Here is a 7,111-nt window from a genome sequence, read left to right on the forward strand (position 1 = left end):
CTATTGTTCATATTCTGTTTCATAGATAAGTTCATTTGTGCCATATTTTGCTTAGAGTTAGTCTTTAATTTTTATAGTCACATAAAATTAATAAGTAAAAGAAATGTTTGCCTGATTTTATATTGGCACTTTATTAATATCATAATAAAAATAGGAATTTCCCTGGCAGTCCAGTGGTTAGGACTCTGTACTCCCAGTGCAGGGGGCATGGGTTTGATCCCGGGTCAGGGATCTAAGATCCCATAGGTCATATGGTGTGGCCAAAAACCACATATATAGGTACACACATAACAGTATAAAAATTATTTAAGTAAAGTTTAGGGATTGGTGTGATTTTATTTTTTTCATTTAAAAAGAATCACATTGTCTTGTTTGGGAAACAGTGATGTTGAATATAAAAGCTTGCATTTTAAAATAAACACATGAAAAGATGTTCAAAATCATTACTCCCTGGGAAAATTCAAGTTAAAACCACATCAAGACTCCGCAGCTGCCACTCTGGACTTGACTCACTCACAGCTTGCTTGGCTCCCTCTGCAGCCATGTCTTACAAACCTGATATGGCTGAGATTGAGAAATTCGGTAAGTCGACGTGGAAGAAAGCAGAAATGCAAGAGAAAAATCCACTGCCTTGAAAAGAAATGATTGAAGAGGAGAAGCAAGCAGGTGAGTCGTGATGAAGTGTGCGCCACCAGTATGCACTGTATATTCCACAAGCATTGCCTTATTTGACTTCTTTTAGCTGTTCAGCTTTGTAATATGCAAAGAGATTGGATCGAGTTTAAATGACTGTGCTACCCCTTTTCACATCAAAGAATGGAGAGCTACTGACAACATAGGCCGCGCCTGCCTCTCCTACCTGTCTGCCTGCCTGGCAGGGAAGGAAAAGAACTTGCTTGTTGGTGAAGGAGGAAGCTGGATGGAATGAGAGTGAAATCTGGAGTAAAAAGCAAGCTGGTCCAAGCTGACTTGTGGGCTGTAAAATGCAGTTTAATCAGAGTGCCATTTTTTTGTTGTTCAGATAATTTTAATTATTGGAATGTACAGGTTTTTAATATGCAAATAAAAAGTTGTAAAACCTGAAAAGAACCCACAACAAGGTATCACCATGTATCCTTTACAAGTGTTAACATTAAAAAGGCTAACCTATACTAAGTGTGGATGAGAACATGTAGTCACTGGAACCCTGTAACACTGCTGGTAAGAATGTAAGGTGGTGTAATCACCTTGGAAAGAAATCTGGCCATTCCTCAAAAAGTTAAATGCAGTTAATATATGACCTGGTCATTCCACTCCTGTGTATTTATCCAAGAGATATGAAAACATATATTCCCACAAAGATATTACATGATTGCTCTTTGCAGTGTATTTGTAGTTGTCTCAAACTGGAAACAATCCAAGTATTCATTAACAGGTGAATGGATAAACAAATTGTGGAATGTTCATAAAATGGAATATCACTTAGAAAAAAAATAAGAGGGAACTATTAACACTCCCAATAATGTGGATGAATCTCAAAATTTATATGCTGAGTAAAAGTAGGCAGCTGAGAATGTACATAGTCTATAATTTCATTTAAATAGAACTCTCAAAAACCAAAGTATAGTAACAAAAAGACCACTGGTTGTATAGGGTTAGGGTAGTGATCAGGAGAGAGGGATGATACAAGAGCATGAGAAAGCTTTTAAGGGGAGGTGGAATCACTTTTTTGGATTGTGATGATGATTTTTTCAATGTAGACATATTTCAAAACTCATCAAATCATCCCCTTTATACACAGCTAATTGTATGTCGGTTAGACCTCAATACAGCTGTTAAAGAAATAAAAAACACACACTGCTAAACCTTGCCTTCAGACTGTCTTGGTTTTGATCCCACCTTTGACTCTAGGGTGTCCCTGATGGCTCTGATGATAAAGAATCCACCTGCAATGCGGGAGACCTGCATTCAGTCCCTGGGTTGGGAAGATTCCCTTGGAGGAGGGCATGGCAACCCACTCCAGTATTCTTGCCTGGAGAATCCTCATGCACAGAGGAGCCTGTGCATGCTCCTGGGCTGCAATCAATGGGGTCATAAAGAGTTGGACATGGGTGTCCGACTCTTTGTGACCCCACGGACTGCATCATGCCAGGCCTCCCTCTCCATCACCAACTCGCGGAGCTTACTCAAACTCATGTCCATTGAGTTGGTGATGCCATCCAACTATCTCATCCTCTGTCATCCCCTTCTCCTCCCACCTTCAATCTTTCCCAGCATCAGGGTATTTTCCAATGAATCAGTTCTTTGCATCAAGTGGCCAAATTATTGGAGTTCCAGCTTCAGCATTAGTCCTTCCAATGAATATTCAGGTCTGATCTCCTTTAGGATGGACTGGTTGGATCTCCTTGCAGTCCAAGGGACTCTCAAGAGTCTTCTCCAGCACCACAGTTCAAAAGCATCAATTCTTCAGCACTCAGCTTTCTTTATAGTCGAACTCTCACATCCATACATCACTACTGGGAAAACCATAGCTTTGACTAGATGGACCTTTGTTGGCAAAGTAATGTCTCTGCTTTTTAATATGCTGTCTAGGTTGGTCATAGCTTTTTTTCCAAGGAGTAAGTGTCTTTTAATTTCACGGCAGCAGTCACCATCTGCAGTGATTTTAGAGCTCCCCAAAATAAAGTCTGTCACTGTTTCCATTGTTTCCCCATCTATTCGCCATTAAGTGAAGCTGTGTTAGCTGCAAGCTGTTTGACTCTTAGACAATTGGTTAATTTTTTGAGTGTCACGTGAAATGGGTATGATAATACTTACCCTAGTAGGTTGTCTTAGAGTCAAGTGAAATATATGTGCCTTCTAACAAAGGACTTGCTTCTTAGTAAATACTCAGTAAGTAGCAATCGTGCTTCAGTGGTATTCTACCTGAGAGAAAGCAATCTAGGCCATATGTCTACATAAATATTTTCTTTTTCCTGGAGATCATAGTATATTCTCTCTATTTATGACCTGTGACAACTTCAATATAAATGTGCTACCATTTCCTTGTACGTAGAGGTACTAACAGCAAAAATGCCCATTGCCTAGGGTACATCCTACATCTGCGAAATTAGAATCTCTATGGGTGAAAACCTGGCAGCAGTATTTTAACAGCTTTGAAGTGACTCAGATATATGGGGAAGTTAAAGAAAGAGGACTCTGAGGCTGTGCTCCTCTCAATGTGATCCCCAGACCAGCAGCACCACATCATGTGGGAGCATCTTAGAAATGTAGCAGCTCAGGCCCAAACCCAGATCTGCTAAATCAGAAGCTGTGTTTGATTTATTCCAAACCCCAGGCTGATTTGTGTGCGTCTTAAAGACGGAGGAGCCACAGGAGGAATCGTCTCAGAGGGTCCTTCCTTATTTCAAATACTGTGCCAAATTTTTTGAATATGATGTAACATAATATCTCATTTTAAATCTTGTTGGGAGGAATCAGAGACCAGAAGATAATACCTCTGAGAGAAAGGCAGTTCAGAGAAATGTTTGCTAGAGGAGGTGCTTACTTCCCAGAACAGAAGGCTCTCCATCAGACCTTTATAATATGATAATATGGGATGACTGGGGACAAATTGACCTTGATAGAAACTCAGAATTTATATACTTAGCAAATGGCTCTGTTTATATGGTTCATTTTCAGACACTTTCCAAATGTTGCAATTAACACAATAAATTTTTCTTTCAGGAATCTGGTTTGATGGGCCACTATTTCATTTCAATTATAATCAATTGAACTGGGTTTTGCTGAACTGTCTTATTTAATTTAACCCTCATGTTAACCCTATGAAACAGTTACCATTAGTTAACCCATTTTTATAATGGAAGGAAACATAGCTTTGAGTTCTTGGTGATTTGCCCTAGATCCCATCCAGCTAGAAGCTGGCAGCATGGGGATTTGAACCCATGTCTGTAAAGATCAGAGCTTGTTTGTATGCCAAGGCTAATTGGGCAAGGAGGAGAAGGGCTTGATTCTGGAGATGGCCTGCTGGGGTTCGTGCCTTGACTCACTGTTGAATGGAAGAATACATGAGTGATTTTGCTGTATAACGTGACTGTGGGGTAGGGAAGAAGGTCCAGAACAGGAGGGAAGCGTGGTGGCAGTCAACCTCTAACTCAGAGGGTTGGTAGTGGGAAACCAGCGACATAGAGTCGATAGGAAGGATGGAGTTGCGGGAAGATGGAGGTGTTGATCATGAAATGTGCCTGTATCACGTCTTTGCCCAAATTAAGTGATACATGTAAGGATTATATCTGGTGCATGGCCTGACATCTATTAGCACTTAAATGACAACTATCTCTAGGCTCAAGGACAAATGTATTTTTACTGTTTTCTGTCAAATAAGAGTCTGTGCAGGAACCAGCTGCCTCATCTATTATTTCATTATCCTCCTTTCCTAAAGGTGATTACTGCAAACTGGAAATCCCACACAGCTCCATCCTAAAGGTCTATTTCAAAGATTACAAAATACTTCTTTGCAATTTCTCTCCTATTTTATCTTCTTTAGTAATCTAACTTGATTTTTTAATATTACTTAGTTTAAAATATCTTAAATAAGAAATTGATTTTTTGTGAAAAAACAGAAAGCACTATTAAGCAAAAATAAAAAACATATAACTCTAATCTTTTGTTCTTTAATATTTAGGTAATTGGCAATATCTTACCATTATAAAGAGGCTTCCATGGTGGCTCAGACAGTAGAGAATCTGCTTGAGACCCAGGTTCAAATCCCTGGGTCAGGAAGATCCCCTGGAGAAGGAAATGGCAACCCACTCCAGTATTTTTGCCTGGAGAATTCCACGGACAGAGAAGCCTGGCAGGTTGCAAAGAGCTGGACACAACTGAGCAACTAACATTTTCACACTTTCACCCATTATAAATAATGCTGATATGACCATCCTTGTCTGCAAATCTTTGTGCATATCCTTTATTATTTCATTAAGATATATTTTGCAAGAAGAACCAACAAAGGTATTTGTCACCAGTGCTGGTTGTGATTTCCAGCCCTAGATTCAGGGTATAGCCCCTAGAAACTTAGGTCTGTCACTAAGAGAGACTTGCTAAGTGGAGAAAATTTGCCCTTCCTAATTTACATGTAGCTTCCCCTGAGATTGAACCTACTCTGGTGTGTTTCAGAGGTAACATTTCAAAATAACTGGGTGGGGAACTCACCTAATAAAAATCCCTGAGGACAGCATTTTCAATTCTGCAGATCTTTTCCCCAGGGTTTTCCTTTATAGCTGACTCTAAACCCAAGGTCTGAAATGCCAATAGGAATGGTAATCTCTCTGTTTAGTATAACACTTTCTTCACTCCTCAGGAGAACTCAAAGTACTATTTTAGGTACTTTTTGCACGGTCTGAATTCTGGAAAATTGCATCACTTTACCATCAACAAAGCCAAAATAGTTCAAATTGGTCATTCCAGTGAACAGAGCATCGGTATGAACAGAAACCAGATCTAAAGCAACCAATCATACTTATTGGAACAAAATATTTTCCCTGAAAGCAAAGTAAAAATTAGAAAGAAAAGCAATTCTTTTTACTAGGACAAGGAAGGATACAGAAGAACACTGCAGGGATTCACGCGAACAAAAAACCTCACCTCCATGTTTCAAAATAGAGTAATCACTGATGGATGAGTTTCCTACGAGCTGAGAAAAGGAACCCTGAATCATTTGTGCTGCCTTCCCATTGCTTATGAAACGAGAGAGAAAGCTGTGGCTGCTGACATGGAAATGAAGGATTTAAAATGTTCTCCAACTAACTTCCAGGGGAATTCCACAGCATGTTTGCCTCCACATATCCAGTTTTATGGCCCCAAATGGACCTCGAGCCTCAAGACTCAGCTCCCATATCTTTTTTCAAGACCTTCCTCTGTCCAACAAAAAAGGGAGGTGATCTAACTGCATAGCAAGACAGAAATTTCTGTTCTCAAGACTCTTGTTTATAGTACTTGGCTTGCTGAAATGTTTATCATGTGATCTTTGTAAAATATTTACATGGAAAACCTTAAGCTAAAAATATGTTCGAGTTGGCAACCAATTTTTTTTTGTTAAATGGGAAGACTTATATAGGCACTTGACCAAAGAGAACAATCAATATTTGAAAATATTTGAAAGGTGCCCAACATTGTGATTACAACAGTAACACAAATGAAAACTACCATGAAATTGCCACTAAAAATCTGTGAAAATGGCAAAAATTATATATCAGAAAGCTGAAAGTGTGTATGGATATCTAATGCCTTCATAATTCAACACCAATGTGTTAACTATCCCGAAGGAAACGTTCGTATCTATACCGAGAGGCAGATAGGGAAATGTTCATAGGACGTTATTCCAATGTTGTGGCCATTAAACCCTAAATCAACAATATAGTTGATAATTAAATTATTATATTTACACAGAAATCGCAAACTACAAACTACCGTGTATGCAACAACATGGATAAATCTCAGAGATGTTGGCAAAACAAGCTGACATGGAATAAATACTGTGTGATTCCATTATATAATATTCAAAACAGGCCACACTGATCAAAGATGTAGGTCAGGATGGTGGCTACCTCTCATGGAGGAGTAGTGATTGGTAGAGAGGCAGAGGAGAGGCTTTTAGAATGCTGATCAAGTTCTATTTCTTTCTTGATTCCATGGGTATGAACAGTTCGGAAAAATTCACCAAGCCACACAGTACGCAGGAAACTTTTATGCTTGTACGTTATACGTCAATGAACTGGTTTACTTTAAAACAAGATCAGAAGGGAGATGCCTAATAAATATGCAGCTCAGCTCTTTTTATTGGGTGAAGATAAGAACTGTAGTTGATTCCAGGACAACAGTTTTTATAATTGTATCTTATTCTGCTCACCAAGTGTGGGATGAAAACTTGTGGGTAAACAAGTTTTGCTAAATTGAATCTAGTTCTTTAAGGAGATCTTGTGCCAAATAATTTTGAGAAGGTCCTTGCTCTCTAATTCATCTTGTCTGTGAATTAAGAAATTTATTCATTAAGCTTGTCTCCAGAGAGGTACACCTATAAGGCTTCAAATATGGGTCATTTGTAGTTGTTTTATTTAAGCTATAAGCTGTATTC

The 7,111-nt window shown here is 38.9% G+C and overlaps 1 pseudogene; it reads left to right on the top strand.

The window, feature by feature from the left end:
• On the top strand, nt 543-677 carry LOC102178951 (annotated as a pseudogene).

Source organism: Capra hircus, chromosome 22 (assembly GCF_001704415.2).
Source record: "Capra hircus breed San Clemente chromosome 22, ASM170441v1, whole genome shotgun sequence".
NCBI classification, from domain to species: Eukaryota; Metazoa; Chordata; class Mammalia; order Artiodactyla; family Bovidae; genus Capra; species Capra hircus.